Here is a 16796-nt window from a genome sequence, read left to right on the forward strand (position 1 = left end):
GCCATGAGCTTTGAATTGTACTGCTGATTTGCCACAGGTTAATACTACTACTGTCTCTTTTAATCGTCAGTCTCCTCGTGTAAAGTGGGTTTTTGCCTTTTAGAGGCATTGAGGCTTCACAAATTTCTTTCTTATACTTGGCAGTTGTTGGTGGTGAAGACTTGTTGGTGAGTAATATTGGTGTTGCAGTATTTAAGAGCTCACCATTATTCGCTCAGACTCACAAGTTCCCAAACGATAACAAAATGCAGGAGACAAATAGGTTGAGAATTGTTCCCTAATGAAAAATGCTATGTTAGGAGAAAGATCAGCCTTCTGTAGGGCAACGATAGCATCGCTATTCCCTATTTCCCATAGCTTCTATCTCCCTTCAGGTATAGTGGTGCTGCCCTGTTCAGGTGGATGTGGTAACTTGTGGTGGTAACTTGTTTTCTTTTACCATGTTGTTTTATGTTTTTCTCCAACTTGTTTGCCAGATTCCTGATGTTTTCTCTGTCAATGCAGATGTAAGGCAAATGAGAGATGTTAAGAAGGTTTGTTTTTAAAACGTTACAAAATCTGTTGCACACAGCAAATAGATAAATGGGGTGTTGAGTTCTGTTTCTGAAAATGGGTGCTAGTGTATCTGAAAACACTGTATTCTGTCCATAGTATCAGAAAATTGCACTTTTTGTACATATGCCAGCGGTTACCTTCTTTCCCCTTGCAGTACTGCAGGTACTCTTTCTGTAAGTGGAGGAGTTTTGCATTCCTTCTCGTTGTGTGTCTGTTGGACCCAGACTTCATGGTCTAGTTTCACAGACGATTTAGAATAGTCCTGGAGATGTAATCAAAGTCTTGTTCTGTCCTTCAGCCAATATTTTCAGATGATATATAAGAGGCCTTGGGTTTTCAAACTGCTTTTTTGTGTTATTCTGGCTTTTAGATCTCTGAACTAGCAAATATGCATACATATTTTTAAAGGAAAAGGGGAATGCTCTCCGTTTCTAGTTTTATGGCCGTTGTAATTGTGTGTTTGACACTTTGTTTCGATCTAACGGTTCATAGAAACTAACTTGTGTATGTGAATAATTTACTATTATTAAATTGCTGGCAGGAAGGAATGTTGATGAAGGAATTGGGGTGGTGGTGGTGTAAAATCTAAACAAGAGTTGCTGAAAGTCTGAATTCTTTAGAAGGCTGAAAGGTGGTGTCATGCTTTGGTATGTGCTGTTGACACTTCGACTGTGATAGATGCTCTGAGTCTGTCGGTACCGATGTAAATACACGTCGGGCTTTGGTGAAGTATGAGTTGGAATATTATTGCTGTTTCACAGCAAAGCTAAAAAATAAAATCAGAGCTAAAATACATGTGTAATCAGAGCTAAAATAAATGTGTGCGTGCACAACCAGAAAGTCCGAATCGTTTTATGTTAAAGGTGTAAACATAGTGTATGATGTCAGCTAGAGTCAGAATGTAACCACTTTCTAAAAGGAAAAACCCTCACATTGAAACTTGGATTAAAATTGTGACTGCTTAGAGATGAATTGCCAAATGTGAAAAAGCAATAGAATTGGTATGGATATCAGCATTAGTGCAGAGCGTGTAACTTTTTTGGTAACAGCATTGATTAATTCTCTTTAAAGGATTTCATGTTAGTTTTACAAGAAGACCAAGAAAAGAGGAGACTGAAGCTGGAAGGAATTTTTCTATTTGCAGAGGGGAGGTGAAGGGGAAGAGAAGTCCATTCATGTGCATTGTCACTTAAAATAAGTCACGAAAATGAATTTATACATAAAGACAACTCATATTTTTTTCATTTACTGTAAACACCTCTTTGAAAACCAAATATATATAACTGTTTTTAGTAACCTTGGAACCAGATTTTATGATCTATTCCTTAGAATACATAAGAATGATCTACGTGGTATTTCAAAGCTCAGACAGTGGTGTTGAGTAGACTTGAAATACTTTAACTTCTTGTGCTCAGTAGTCTTAATACCTTCCAGAATAATATTTGCCTTTCTGGAACAACATCAGGTTTATGACTCTTAATTAGTCTGTGATCCAATACAGCTCCCCAAGTTCTTTTCTGCTTTATTACTGTTCAGTTGGCTAATTCTGCATGTGTGTCTGTGTGGTTTGGGTTTTTTTTTTTATTATTACTTTAATTCTCTCTTTCAGACATACAGTATTTTGTTTTGCTTTTACCTGCATGTACTTTTATCTGGTCAGCTTTAGAATCCCTGAGTTCTCAAGCTCACCTGGAACTGGGATCGTCTCCTCCATATTCCTTGCAACTCCTGCCCCCCAGCTTGGTGGCATTTGCAGATTCTTCAAGGGGGCTTCTGTTTGGTCACCCAAATTAATGATGAAAATTATAAGCAAAACCTCCTGCAGGTCAAGTTCTAGCTGGACCAACCTGAAATGCCTTCCATTTTTTATACTGAGCCACTGCTTTAGTTCTCTGAAAGCAAATTTTCCAGTAGTTATGCTTATCTACGCTGATTATTTTGGATCTATGGTCTCCAGGTCATGTTGAACAGTGTCAGAAGCATCATTTACATAAACTACACCTGCTGCTTCACTAAGACATTTACCCAAGGGAGACTGTTATATTGGTTTGATGTGGCTTCCTGACTGTAATTTATCTTTCTCCTCTAACTTAAATTGATTTTTACCCCTCTTCTTTTTCCCCAGCAATGTATCCAAATCTTTCTAAGCATCAGAATTATGTTATTTGTCTTACCGCTTCTTAAGTATTTTCTTACTACTTCACTGTTGTTAAAGGACATGCACCCTGTTTCATATTGTTCTGGGATCTCTCCTGTGCTTTACTAGTTCTCAAAGCAAATCAGTAATAGTTTAGGAACTATTGAGACTAGTTCTTTATGTACTCTACTGCACCTTATTGTAAGTAGGTGGATTTTACTGTGTGTTAATTTTCCTAATTCCAAAATCAGTTGGTGGGTTTTTTGTGTTCTGTTTTGTGGTGTGTTTTTTTTGTTGTTGTTGTTTTTTGTTTGTTTTTTGTTTTTTTTTGTTTGTTTTTTTTTTTTGGAGAATGTATTTTGAGTGCTACTTTTGCTAACATTCTTGGCCACTTCCTTGTGGAGCCCTAGAGTATTGGGGTCCCTTGTTATCTAGATCAGATTCTAAACTTGATTGCCGATGCTATGTGCCACCGCAGGTTTAGCCTTCTCTGTAGGCTTTGATGGCCTGGGTGAGATTCAGAATCAATGTGGGCTATCCAAGCCAGCATGCTATTGAAAAGCCACCATTAAGTGACTGATTCTTAATGAATTTGAGAGCAGTATCGGTATTTGTCAAAATTAAAAATGTCAAGTGTCCGCCAAAGCTGCACTATCACTCCCTGTCCTCAGCTGGACAGGGGAGAGAAAATATATTGAAAGGCTCGTGGGTCGAGATAAGGACAGGGAGAGATCACTCACCAATTACTGTCATGGGCAAAACAGACTTGACTTGGGGAAACTAGCTTAATTTATTAGCAATCAAATCGGAGTAGGATAATGAGAAAATAAAAACTGAATCTTAAAACACCTTCCCCCCACCCCTCCCTTCTTCCCAGGCTCAACTTCACTCCTGATTTGCTTTACCTCCTCCCCCCGAGCGGCACAGGGGGACGGGGAATGGGGGTTGGGGTCAGTTCATCACACGTTGTCTCTGCTGCTCCTTCCTCCTCAGGGGAGGACTCCTCACACTCTTCCCGTGCTCCAGCGTGGGGTCCCTCCCACGGGAGACAGTCCTCCATGAACTTCTCCAGCATGAGTCCTTCCCACGGGCTGCAGTTATTCACAAACTGCTCCAGCGTGGGTCCCTTCCACAGGGTGCAGCCCTTCAGGAGCAGACTGCTCCAGCGTGGGTCCCCTGTCGGGTCACAAGTCCTGCCAGCAAACCTGCTCCAGCGTGGGCTTCCCAGGGGATCACAGCCTCCTTTGGGCATCCACCTGCTCTGGTGTGGGGTCTTCCACAGGCTGCAGGTGGAGATCTGCTCCACCATTAACCTCCATGGGCTGCAGGGGCACAGCCTGCCTCACCATGGTCTTCCCCACAGGCTGCAGGGGAATCTCTGCTCCGGCGCCTGGAGCACCTCCTCCCCCTCCTTCTTCACTGACCTTGGTGTCTGCAGGGTTGTTCCTCTTGCATATTCTCACTCCTCTCTCTGGCTGCAATTGCCCAGGTTTTTTCCCCCTTCTTAAATATGTTATCCCAGAGGTGCTACCACTGTTGCTGATGGGCTCGGCCTTGGCCAGTGGTGGGTCCGTCTTGGAGCCGGCTGGCGCTGGCTCTGTCGGACACAGGGGATGCTTCTAGCAGCTTCTCACAGAAGGCTCCCTTACAGTCCTCCCTGCTACCAAAACCTTGCCGTGCAAACCCAATATATTTTTTTGTTGTATGTGAGTGAGATTTCTAGCCCACCACCCCCAAAACTATCTTGCAGAGTTTTACTGGACTGGTGTTTCACTCAGGAAGACTTGGAAGGAATAACTAATTCTGTGTTGGTATTGCTAACCACCTACTGGCATGTATGATGTTTTTCTGCAGTTCCTATCTGGGCAAGACTAGGACTGACTTAAAGGTCTTCTTGCCTGAGTCAGAACAGTATAAAAGAGCTCAGAGAAGGAGGTTCTTGGCTTGCGAAGATATAAAAAGCCAGACAAGTGAGTGGCCTGTGTGACTATTTTTGTTGTACGGTATCTGTCATTTGAGCAGACTTGCTGTAACTTCAGCAACATACACTATTGCTAGGTATCTTATAAATGTACACTGTAATATAGATCTCAGGACTGCCTGGCTGATAGGTCTCTGCCTGTGGTGACTGGAAACGCTTAGTAAAGGACCACAGTTCAAAAAGTGTGTTCAAGTAGCTGTAGCACAGCTACATGTGCTGAAAGCTGAAGCTATGGCAACTGGAGACTATCCAGAAATCTCTAATGGCTCTTTTCCTAAACGGTTGCTGTTTGACAAATTTCTTCTGTGAATTACTGAACCGGTATTGAACATTCTTTGCTGGTCCTGCCAATTACACTGCTCAAACAGCACACTAAAACCCCTACACCAAGAAAATACTGTATCTCTTCCTCTACTTAATTCTGTAAAATAGACTATACTGGTAAAATCAAGACATTAAAGTGCAATGGAAGACAAAACAGATGCAAATTCAATCTGGTTTAGTATTTTTTTCCATGTAGGTTTTCTGATAACTTCTACTTGACGCATGGGCTTCTGTTTAATCTGTCATGTCTGGGAAGGCATTTCAAGTGCACGACAAGTAGAAAATAATTCCAAATGGCTGGAGGACTGAAAATGCAGTTGCGCAGCAGAGTTTTACATTAGTTTGCCTTTTTTAACTGGAAAGAAAATGTAAGGATCTTTGCTAAAAATAAAAGTTGTAAGACCTAAAGCAACAGAACTACATTACTGACCTTAGGAAAACGTTACACTTTTGAGTGAAGGTTGATTTTTCTTTTCTATTTATCTTCTTTTCTGCATCGTTAGTGGAATTAATCTCACTTGTGAACAGCTGTTGAAATAATAAAGCCTGCTACTCAAATTGTAGTTATAGTTGTTCGTTTTCTTAAAAGTCCCAAGCAGATTTAAAAAGGAAAACCAAAAACCTCAGATGGTAAAGCCATCAGAGGATAAAGTAGGCAGCTTACACAATAGAAGTTGCAAATAGAAAAAAATTACTAAGTTAAATAGAATATCCTTGAGTTTGGTCTACCTGTTAATTCACTGAATGCTTTTAAGCTGGTGCCCCCTTTGGAAGGGGTGGTCCTGGCTTCCCGCATTTGATGATTTGATGGTTGTTCGAGGGTGTTTCACGGAGGAATAGTGAGAGAGGATGGGTGTGTGAAGTCTGAACTCCAGTGCACAGCACATGTGCTTGTATTGCCTTGTTAAGCACAGGGGGCATCTCTTAGATTCCTTGCTTAGTTCAGCTAATCAAGTATTTCATGGCGGGTTGTGTTTCAGCACAGGTTCTGATGCATTTAGATAAAACTGTCCTGCACAGTAGGAAGCTGTACGGTTTAGTTCTTGAAACTGTTATGTCAGGGTTTGCTCGTGATTTTTTACTACCTAAAAATGATCCTTTCTGAGTGACTCTGCTTGATGAGCGAGGGTGGCATATCTTGAGTTGGCTGCCTACGGCTGCGTGCCTTCTCCTGCCCTGCTGAACAGAACGCAGACCTTAATTTACCGAGTTTCACAGCCTGGTGTTGTAAGGCAAGTCTGCATTGGTGATCGTTTGCCTTAAAAGCCATTCTGGGAATGTTAGTGCTGGCCTGTCTTGACTCATTGGTCAGAGCTCTGGGACCTGTAGAGCAGGAAAAAAACCCATTATTTTGTTTAGCTTAACCTGCAGTTATTTAAATGAGTAGCTCTAGCAGTCCCATTGTTTGGAACTTAGAGGGAGGTTGTTGTACTGTAAAACAAACAAACAAACAAAAAAAAAAAACAAAAAAAACCCCCCAAAAAACCAAAAAACACCACCCAAAAAACACCTGTCCCAATTTAAGCCCTTTTTGTCAAAGATTTTTAGCTTTGACAGATTTCACACACTAAGTTTACATTTACTGTGCTGGCAGCTAAGTTTGCTGAAGGACCCCCATTTTTGCTTCACTCACTGTTTATAATGCTGGCTGGACAGGGTCTGGCGGGGCACCTGAGCTTACCCTGGTGTGTGGCCGCAGTGCCTGAGCGTGTCTTCTCCTCGCATCGCTTTCCTCTGAAGTATCAGCCTCCATGAGCAGTGGGTCTCCGAAATGAGAGTGCAGGGACAATCTGTTCGGTACTGGTAGTGCTGTCAGTGTTGGCATCCAGCGCAGAGCGGAGGGAGGAAACGGTTGTGATTCAAATACCAGAGGGCTGAAGAACACAAAGAAAGGAGAAGATGCTAGGCTGCGAGACAGGGCTGGGCGCTCGGAGGAGAGGAAGGAAAGACCGTAAGAGCTGGAGACTGTTTAAAAGAAATAAAGGGGAAAGGAGAGAGGGAACAGGACAAGGAAGGGTGGGAGGAGTTGATTTATAAGCAGTGAGCAGGGATGAGTAACAAGAGGAGGTTCTGACGATAGGGAAAGTGCTTGTTTGGTTCTAAAAAGTCCTGGATGGTTTGGACCATTCTGTGAAAGTACTGCTGTTTGATACTGCTGAGATTTTGTGGCAGATGCTCTCAGTAGAAGGTTCTTTTTTTCAGGAATATCGTTCTCCAACTCATTGGCTATCTAGATCTTGGATTAGTTAACTCTGAACAAGACTATTCTATCTGTATATTTTGTTTAGTTTTGTCTTTATTTTACCAGCTGCTGCATCTTTGAAGAGAGATTTCCTGTGCCCTTCTTCAAATGCCTGTGATATTTTCAAGAGGAACCATTTTTCTGTAAGTGGAGGTCTTTTCTATGAAAATAAAATTCATAATATGAATTAGTTGAATGCGTTAATAAGAATGTGGGTGTGCAGGGAAGTCTGAACAGTTTAAAAACTGGATAGTTTTAGTAGATAACATGGTTTTTGTGATTCATAATTGAGAATAATGATCGATGCTCAAGGGAAGCTCCTTTTCTTTGGCTTTGGTCATTTGAAATGAATAGTATACTCCTATTATAAGCTTAGACAGTGATAACAAAAGCAGAACTTGTCTCTGTCAACATTTGTGAAAAACAAGTCTCTGGAGATTTCTGAATGTTTTATTTAACGATGAGAATAGTAAATCTGTCCTGCGTAGTGTCTGGGTGAGCTGTCTTAGATCCAAACATTATTAATTGATTTTTATACTTTACAGCTGTGTTTTGGGAATAAGTGCTGGAATGAAAGCCAAAAGCTCCACTCTGGATTGTAAGAACCATATTGGAGAAGAACTAAGGGATTGATTTATTTTTCTGGTTTAGAAATTTTGAGCAGGAGGAAAAGGGAGGGACTTGAGCTGCCTACTTAACTCGGTTTGCCAGCAGTCTCAGAACTAGTTAGATTGTCACAGGAGTACGGCTAACCAGGTCTGTGCAAATATCTACGTGTATGAAGATAAGCACCCAGCGAGATCTTCATTTGCACTTAGATCCATTATTAAGATGGAATTGTGGTAGTAGAGGTTTACTGGGATTGCTGAAGAACTGTGTATGTGCTTCTTTAGATATGAATACTGTGAAGGCCAGTCTTCAAAGCTTCTCTCTGCTAGAAATACTAATTTTTATGCTCTGAATGCATTGTATATGTTAATCAGTTCCTTAAACATTGTATTTTGTCTTAACTTTGTTCTGAAGCTCATAGTGTAAGGTCAGCAGTTGTCAGTGGCTACTGAGATGGTGTTTGCAGTATGTGGTACAGTATGAATAAAGGACTATGCATGCTTGTAACAAAGCTTGCTTCAGCTTGAGTAAAAGGAATTGTGAGAGTTTTCTCCCCAATTTAGAAGCGTACATTTTCAGGGAAATAAACAGCTTCACAAGTAGCTATGCAATAGAAATTTGTGGGGTAAGTTGACCTTTAGGTGTATTTTGCCCTCACAAAGAGACATTCCTTTCAGTGCTGTAATGCGGGCTAATTTCAATTTAGTTGAGCCATGAGTTTTCCATATACATGTGCTATATTTTGCTTTTTCTCCTCTAATTTGGGAGGCATACACAAGTTCTTAAAATCTTTTGGATATAGTAAAGTTTATTGGAAATGTCTGTAGACTTAAATTAGGGTTGGTGGTTTTGCATTACAGGTAAGCAGTACCCTGAAAGTTTGAAGTCTAGTTTCTGCTCCTCCCCTCTCTTCTGTTCCTCTCCCTAGTTCTCATGCTTACCATAAGTTGATCTGCTGCATTGTCTCAGCAAAAGGAGGCTGATTTAGTTTTTGTTACTGGATTAGTTTTCTATTGGTTTGGAAGCTGAATGTGTCTGTAATGCGAGGAGATGACTGTAGGCCAGGAATAGAGAAGGGAGGAATGGAAGAGACGGGAGGATTCAGCCTTCCTGTTCCTGGCAGCGGCAGGCCGTGAACTGAGCTGGAGCCGTGGTGTTAAACTGCAGCCCCGGGCTCGGCGAGGGGCCCCAGCTCAGCCCCTGCGGGCCTCGTGGATATCAATATCTGTTTTGTCCCTAATGCAGATTGGATGGATCAGTGGGGTGGCATTTAGACAGCTCGAGACTATAGACACATACAATTGACGTTTTGCAGTGCAGAAAAATAGGAAAGTCTAGGAGAATACAGCTGTGTGTTTTCCCACTGTAAAATATTTCTCAGAAATCCTATGCTGCAGCACATTTTAGGAGACTGTTCAGATGACACATTGAATTCTCTGGAATCATGGCTATTAAAAGTTAAGATTGTGTGTAGTACCATAATTATTTCCTCTTGTGTGCGTGTGTTGTGATGTAGGTATCTCGTGTTTCCCCAGCTGCATAAGCTCATGAAAGAGTCTTCTCGTTAGGACCCCATTGTGGTCTCTTGAAAATAATACAGTGTTTATCTGATAAAACAGCAATTCCTTTATGATAGGACGGGCTTACTGAGGACATGCAACATGCACTGGATAAGGATTTTCCCTTATCTCCTCTTCAGCTCTTGGTTTTCTCCTTTTGGGAAGCCAGAAAAATGGTGCTGAGGGGAGCAGGAGACAAGTAGGGCCAAAGTTTGGAAGGGGGGAGTTGGGTTAGACAGAACCGGAGCTGCTTCAGCTGGAGTTACAGGAATTGGGGTGGGAGAGAGAAAAGGGGTGTAGAAGGCTGTTTGGCTTGTTAAACTGGGGGGGATTGGGTGGCTGGGGGTTGCAAAGGTTTGGGGCAAGCCAGAAACAGCCCTGCTTCCCCATCTGCTACGGTGTGAGAGGGAAGACAGGTCTCAATGTGAAGGTCTTGGGAACTGAGTTGGTAATGGACTGATGTTGTGCTGCTTCTTACTTGGATTGAAACATCTGTGGTTGTGTACTATGTTTTAGTTCCTGCCTTTCACTGACAACTTCTACCCAATTGTGTGTTTGTATATGTGCTACTGTTTGGAAAGAATTGTGTGAATGAGTTTGTCCTTAACTAATTGAATAGTGGCTGTTGAAGTTTCATGTAGGAAAAGAATGGAAGAGTGGTTTTTTTTGTCTCGTACTAAAAACAGGCCCTTGTATTCCTCTGCTAATAGGAAGGATTTTCATCTACTATAATGTAAATAACAAAAATAATTAAACTGAACAGTTTGCAGCATCCGTAGCTGAAAACTGCATCCAGGCAGCCTAGAGAATAGTTAAGTAATAGGACTCGCCTCTCTAAAAATCAGAGTCAGTTTGCAGACTACTCAAAACAGGAAAAAAAATGGACTATCTCTGCTAGCTATCCTTTGAGAGAGAGCTGGTCCATGGTTATGAAAGCAGGTGTATGAATTTAGTAGTCGTAGTAGTGGTACCATAAAAATGCCAGTTGTGACGTCTATTGCTTTCTACAGAATCCAAATTTTAAAATTCTCATCAGGTTTTTGGTATATGGAATGAATGACAAATATAGATGGCTTACTGCATAAACCTCTCAATGGTAAAACCAGCAAATAATAGTGCGATTACTGAAGCCTCCAACACAGAAACCTTTGACCTTTTGTCTCATCTAAAAAAAACCCCATCCTATGCCAGAGTGACAAAAGGTTGAAGCCTTAGTTATTGACTTAATTGCTCATATTTTATATAAAAGGATTTCATAGTATTTCAGATGGTCTGGTTTTCAAATGTAAAAGTATAGTATTTATGTGAAGGAACTTGAACTAGGAGAGGATTTGACAAAAAGTTTGATTTCAGTGCATCCAACAAAAACTGCAGAGCGTCCTTTTTCTTCCACCTGCTTTATGTAAACACTATGTACTGGTACCAAATCTATTTTGGTTTCACGAGTATAATTGTCTTGCCTGCAATTTCATCTAATCATCCAGTGTTATTTTTAGTTTTTAAAAAATACACTAAATTTATTTTTAGAAGTTCAGACTTATGAACTTGAAGACATCAAAGGAGTAGGCCAGTGACTGGGGAAACTGCCACAAACAGTGCAAAGTATGGAGCAACAGAAGAATGGTTAAGAGCCTGTGCTGTCGCATTTCAGTTTAAAATAACTGGAGACATAAGGAAATAAGCAAGTTATTTGATGGGTTAGCAATGAGCTTAGCTGGAGCACCTTGAAGAGAAGCAAGGGCAGCCAACAACTTATCAATTTGATGGATTACACCCCAAAGTTTACTTAAAAAGAAATCATTAAAGAAAATCTATTGCTTTCATATAGTTCACCAGTGGTTGTTCTCAGGTTGTGGTGTGTGAACCAGCAGTGGAATTTAGAGCCTGTCCATCATCTGTAGACCAAAATATTTTTGATAACCGTGCAATTGAGCGATAGGATAGGAATAATTCAATATGTCTTACTAAATGGTGAACAAAATAATCAGACAGAAAGAAAATAGAAAGCCTGAGGGTCAACTTGGAAGCATCTGATAGTCGTCTTGGTGGTTCCCAGACTAGGCAGGATGATAGTTGATGTCTCTGACTTCTCATCAGTGAGGCTGCCCCCATTTAACTGTAGTCATCAACCTCCTTCCTTGTTTGTATTTTTGCATTGTATTGTGTAGAGCTCCTGGTGCTCTGGTTGCAGAAGGTGCGGAGGGTTGCGAATGCTCCCTTCCCACCCCAACTGCATGTGTCTCTATGGTGCTTTTCAGAGCTCTGCCCTTAGACTTGTGTGGCTGATTAATGAGGCCAAGGGTGTTGCATCGGGGCTTCATGGAAAAATTGTCTTGAAAGAAGGCAGGTGGTTTTTCGTGAGCTGCTGCTAACTGCCTGTTTCCTCCAAGAATTTTCCTGGGGGAGAGAGACCTCACCTTCTGAAGTTTCTGACAGTAAAACGGTTTTGCAGAAATTGAGTAGCTGAGTGAAGAGCACTTTAGGAGCTCTTATGAGTCCTGAGAAGACTTTTCCTTTTGCTAAGCTCATGTACACGCTAGTGGAAACTGCCTTGTGTATGAAGATACAGAAGAGGTTTTGAAAATATTATTATGAATCATGGATATTGGCAATTCTTCTTTCCAGCTAGTGCTAGCTGAGACATCGAATATATGTTAAGGATACTTAAAATTGCTGTGTGTTCAAGAATATAGAAACAAACATATTCCAATGGGGATGTATTCATAAGTGTAGGAATTTGAAGGTTTTTCTGTAACAAATAATATACAAACACCCATCTGAAACAACAGCCAGTGAAAATCACTGCTGTAAAGTTTATTTTGATAAGATTTTTTTTTCCCCCTAGTCAGCATTCTATTAAGTTTTGAAACTCTTCAGAAACTATGGAGTGGATCTGCTTTACCTGTCAATAAAGTTGTTGTGCTTACAGCCATGTTTAATATTTACAGAAGTTGGGTATGATACGCTTTATATCAAACTTTCAAAGCAGGGTTCAGTAAGAACATTTGCACCTCAAATGCCTCCTTGATGCTTAGCAGCAGTACTTTAAATTGTTGTGGAAAGTGAAAACAGCTTCAGCATTGTATTATACCAGTCAAGTTTACAGTGATTCCAAGTTGTAACTGGGTGTAACCAAATACTCATATGGATGCTTTTGGTTTTTTATCACTGTAAAATATTTTCTTCTTTATAAAGGTCTGCTGGCTGTCAGTGTCTTTCAGATGCCTGTCAAGGTGTCACCATAGCTCTTTTCATGTGCGCACGTTAAAAGTTACTGTATCCAGAGGGAAAATATTTTAATTGGGGAACTTCCTTTTAAATTTTTATGTGTAAAAGTGCACCCATGCATTGTTCCCTCCTTAAAAACAGCAAATGCAATAACATGTAGGCTAAATCAGAAACGTGGGTGTAATTCACCTGCGCATCTAGTCACAATGTTTAGATTTTACTGTGCTGTAAAATGTGTATGGAATTTTACCTTTTGTGGCAAACAGAAATCTGAGAAAAAACAAGAACTTTCAAATGCAAGTTTTATGGTGCAATTTCTGCATCAACATAACAGTGCATTTTAAATGACATAGTATGTATTCAGCGGGTGCAAGAGGAGGACCTCAGAAAGCTTTAAAAAAGGAGTTGGGCCACAGTGACTTGTATATTAAATGGAAGATTTATAAATGAGGCTGGTGTTGCATTTTATTATTAGTTTGTTATTGCCTTATGGATTCATATTTAATTTTATTGTTAAACACTCTTAAGTGTTGCCTTAGAGAGCATGCTGCAGACTTTTTGCTTTTCTCCCCTTTGCAGATGTTTTATTTTCCTTGATTCTAAAGGGCTTTCTTGCGCCCTAAATAACTTAAGAACTGTTAAACCTCATCTTTTCCTAACTGTGTTTTCTAGCTCTTTTGAGTTGTCTGTTGCCCTGTTTCTCTTTATATCGATGCCCTCAAAGGAGAGAGCAGGGGGTGAAGATGATGCGAGTGGCGTAATGTTCTCAGAACTTAACCACTGTAGAGTACTGCGTTATTGGCATGTGCAGTGTCAGTTTGAAAAACCTTATTACAGGGTGAGAGCGTAGTCTGCTCTCCAAAAGGTGCTTGGGCTCTAGGCGAGTCTGATGGTTGCAGGTCTTACACCCACCCCCCCACCCCCCTTACAACTCTCTGCACCAGACTGCATGAAATGTGCCATCACAGCTTTTGCTTTTTCACTATAGTCCCCTTTTTAGCAGTTTCAGTAATGTTTTCTGTTATGGATGCATTAAGCTTGCTTACTTTCTATTTTTAAACTCACTGGGAACAAGTGGAAAAATTCAGAAAAGTGCCATTATTACATCAGACTTGTTTTTCTAATATAATCCAATAATTCAATACTTAATGTAGGTATATTTAGATTGATACGGAAATTTGTAGACAACCAATTGATTTCTGTGTACTATTTTCTTCAGCTCGTATATGTGCATGTTTAATTTGGTGTCTATGCTGTGGAATGTCAAATCATAAATCTACTCAAAAAAAAATACATAGGAATGTCTAGTGTCTTTTTTCCTACAGTCTAGAAAAGGTGAGATGAGTCCTGAAGTAGAAATATTCCTGGTAAATAACAAGGTAGATTGGTAAAAAATGGGCTTAACCTTATATAAGAGCATTCATGCACAGGGATGACATTGGTTTAACTAAGTCAGTATAGCATGACTTCATATATTCAATCGCTGTCATTTGTATGTATTGAACTCACTTTCCCCCAAGGTACTTTTGGACAACCATTCGATCTGTTTTTTCTATGTCAATTTTTCCATGTTTAAGAATATCTTTGAATATTTTTCAATTAATGGAATTAAGTAATGGATTGAAGCCAAACGTAGTTATTTCTGTTCTGTTCCTCCCCCTGCGTGTGCCCCTCATCACATGCACACAAAGGGGGTGCTTGGCTTCGTACAGTGGAATGAATTTTTTGTTAGGATTGGGGGTTTTTAACTTCTATATACGATAGAGAAGTTACTCTTCAGTGGTAAATGATTGCGTGAAATGTGCTTTTTAACTGAGACCCTGGCAAGTTACTATCCCTGACACAGAATTTGTAGCTGTAGTAAGTGTCAGACAACCAAATGATGGGGAGTTTGACTTGAACCAGTCACATCTAATGGTGAGTGAGAGCACACTTTAAGTGGCAGCCATACAAAAGTTGAGCACTTCACAGCTTACTAGTTATGTTTAGAAGTAGGTTTTAAATACAGAATAATGCTTGACAAAGTAAATGACTGGTACAATGGTCTGAGAAGAAAAACGGCAGGGGAAAAAACCTTTCAGTAGTGTCTTTTAAGGCTTTGTTAATATACAGCCTTAAAACAGTCTATCTATAAATCAGTTCCAAGATTGTAGCGAAAATTACTTAACAAAAAAAAAAGAGAGATAAATTGAATTAAACACTATGAGTGGCTTGACTCCACCTCCCGCTCCCAAGTGCTGAAATTTTTATGAACTAACAAACGCAGAAAGTTGTGACCAGTTTTTCTGTGAAGCAGGTTAATGATGTCCACGTTTCTAGTAGGGAAGGGGTGATGAGCATGAGAGTAGCCTTCCTCTCTGCATCTTGGAGATCTGTAACATAGGAGTGTCTTGGAGACTTAAGCTTTCCTTTTGAGGAATTATCTGGAGATTTTTCATTAAATTCTCCACATGCAAGAAATCAGCTCATCTGTCTGGTTTATTTAGAGAAAATTAATAAGGTTTGTATAGAATGCTCGAAGTACTTTACTTTCCTTGGTAATGGTATCATAAAATTGTATTAGCCATAGCAGAGGTGCTTTGCTGGCATGTACTGCAAGGAGGCTCTCTTGTTTTGGCTAGTTTTCTGCTTTTGCTGGTACCAATTGAATGCTGCTTCCAAGTTAGGCTGAAGAGCATCTTTCTGGTGTCTTCACACAGAATGCCCTGGTAACCAGTTTCCTTGTTGCTTCAGTCTCCTTCAGGTGATTCTTAATTTAAGAACATGTGTACTAACTCATTCCCTGTGACTGTTTCGAAGTGGAAAGGGCAATTTTTATTTATTTTGTTACAATAATACTATTTCCTGGCAACTTAATGAGGTTGGTATGCATATTTTCAGAACATAGGCTCATCAGAAGCTCCCCTGACTCATGAATGTACAACTTTTCATCCATTCTAATTTTTTTTTCCCAACAGAGTACTAAAAAAATATCCATACAGGTGCATGCTACCAGAAGTGCCCTTTTTACCAGTAAAGCTTGAAAGACTTCTTGGAGGAGGAGGGAGGGACATGACTCACTTAAAGAAGTGTACTTGCTTTCATATGCTACTGCTGCCTTATTGGTTAATACCTGTCTCACGTTCTCTTCTTGTGTGGATTAATTAATTTCAAGCTGTCATCTCCATCTATTATCAGATTTGGGAATGCAGGTTTCCACAGTGCACCTGCACGTTTTCAACCTGCACTGAAAACATATAGGCAAAAGTATACCTTCTTATGCTTTTTATTCCCTTTGCTTATGTTGTTTTCTTTGTTTCTTTTACTGGTGTGTGATGACCTTATCAGAAGTTTTTACTGAAAATGGCCTCTAGCTTTTATCTGAACATGCTGACTTCTTCCACTTATACAAATTTCACTGTACAGCTGGAATAGCTGTGCTTCACTAGTTTAACATGAAAAAGAATTCATTTATTAGCTTGATAATCTCTGTGTTTCTGGAGTTAAGACACATTTGCATCTGGTGGAGTTTGTGGAAGGCTGTTTTCTCAGTACAGAGAGCATGGAAAATACACTGTACATAATCTTCAAGAATATCATTTGCAGTAAGTGTCATATACCAGATGGCTTTGAGACCTATTTAGCTATCTGTTTTTGTTAATCTTGCTTTGCTTGCTTGAGACCTCAAAACTTAATTTCCCCACCTGCTGATAAATATAGGGTCATAGGAATTGCCATATTGGGTCAGACCATCTGTTCTTTAATTAGGAGTAGTAACAGATGCTTGGGATGATGATGCAAAAAAAAAATCTACAATAGGCAGTTACGACAATAATATACTCCAGGGTGTATCTCTGAGATCTTGTTAGTTCGGCTTGTGTCTTAAAACTCAGACATTTGTATCTTTTCCAGCTCTTTGTTTTTAAATATTTTCTATTACAATGTAATTTTATCTTTTGTTCTCCCCTTTTAATACTGCTAAGCTTTTGACTTTGCGATCCCATATCCCTCAGCAGTGTGTTCCTTAGGTAGAGGTATGAAGTATTCCTTTTTGTTCATGGTGAACTTGTCAGCTTTCAATTTAGTTGAACACATTTTCTTGCTCTTGTAGTCTTCTGGGAAGCAAATTCTTGCTCTGCCTTTCATTTGCCATTTTCTGTCCTTTTCAGAGCGGTGGTGGTG

The 16796-nt window shown here is 40.1% G+C and overlaps 1 protein-coding gene across 2 annotated transcripts in view; it reads left to right on the forward strand.

The window, feature by feature from the left end:
* SIPA1L1 (signal induced proliferation associated 1 like 1) overlaps positions 1 to 16796 on the forward strand; it is a 156197-nt gene that overhangs the window by 11936 nt on the left and 127465 nt on the right. For both annotated transcript variants that reach the window (XM_082317672.1, XM_082317673.1), the window contains exon 2: positions 7306 to 7382. The gene's annotated coding sequence lies outside the window, so the exon portion shown is untranslated. The remainder of the gene's footprint in view (positions 1 to 7305; positions 7383 to 16796) is intronic.

The sequence above is a fragment of the Platalea leucorodia genome (assembly GCF_965183815.1).
Source record: "Platalea leucorodia genome assembly, chromosome: 7".
Classification (NCBI taxonomy): domain Eukaryota; kingdom Metazoa; phylum Chordata; class Aves; order Pelecaniformes; family Threskiornithidae; genus Platalea; species Platalea leucorodia.